An 890-nucleotide genomic window follows, 5' to 3' on the forward strand; every position below is an offset into this window, starting at 1 on the left:
GCCAATATCACTAGACATTACAAATATATTAATCAAATTGATGCTCAACTATGACTCTATCACACTACTCTTTCCCTTTTACTTACCCCTCTTTACCCTTCTTGATCAACGTCTAACCTTGCTTTGGAGGCATCAAATGTCATCGGCATAGTTTAAATCTTATCATGAAGTAGGTATCCAATGTATTTAATCACAAAGATTCCACAATCATGGCTGAAGAAGGTCACAAAACAGTACATTAGGAATGAACTGTAAATGCTTTGTTTGTAGTTTAATAATAAGGTCACAAACTTTCCCATTTTGTTGATGCAGATGTTGGAGAAATTCCGCCATATGGGGCCACACGTGTATATATTAAAATGTGTGATGCTATAAGGTTTAGTAAATAAAGTGATCCATTGAGTTTAACTTTGGATTAATGGGTATTAATTTTCATGGAATCAAAGTGTGGATACATGAATAATTATTTTAAATTGTTGAGGGGCCAATTTGAAATAATTAAAACAATTTGAAATAATTAAAAGATAATAATTAATTATTTAATATGGGTCATGGTCCCCAATTGCACGTGACTTTCAGAATTCTCTGCATCCTCATCAATAGAGAACGGATCTTAAGAAATCACGTAACAGTTGGAAGATCATAATCGATTTCAGAAAACACAGATCTATGGATCAAGGTATGCTTCTGCATTTATTTTGTTTTCTCATTGATTTCAACATGGAGATTCAAGAATCTGGTTCTTTTCGATTTCCTACAGTAGAATGCCAAAAGCCATGAATACTTTCAACTCCATTGAATTATCATCCCGATTATCAAAGTGCTCTTCCAAATGTCCACAACATTCATCAAGTGCAGGATAATTTTGATTAATGGCTCAATCCTTGTAA

The sequence above is a fragment of the Olea europaea genome, unplaced genomic scaffold, assembly GCF_002742605.1.
Source record: "Olea europaea var. sylvestris unplaced genomic scaffold, O_europaea_v1 scaffold3190, whole genome shotgun sequence".
NCBI lineage: Eukaryota > Viridiplantae > Streptophyta > Magnoliopsida > Lamiales > Oleaceae > Olea > Olea europaea.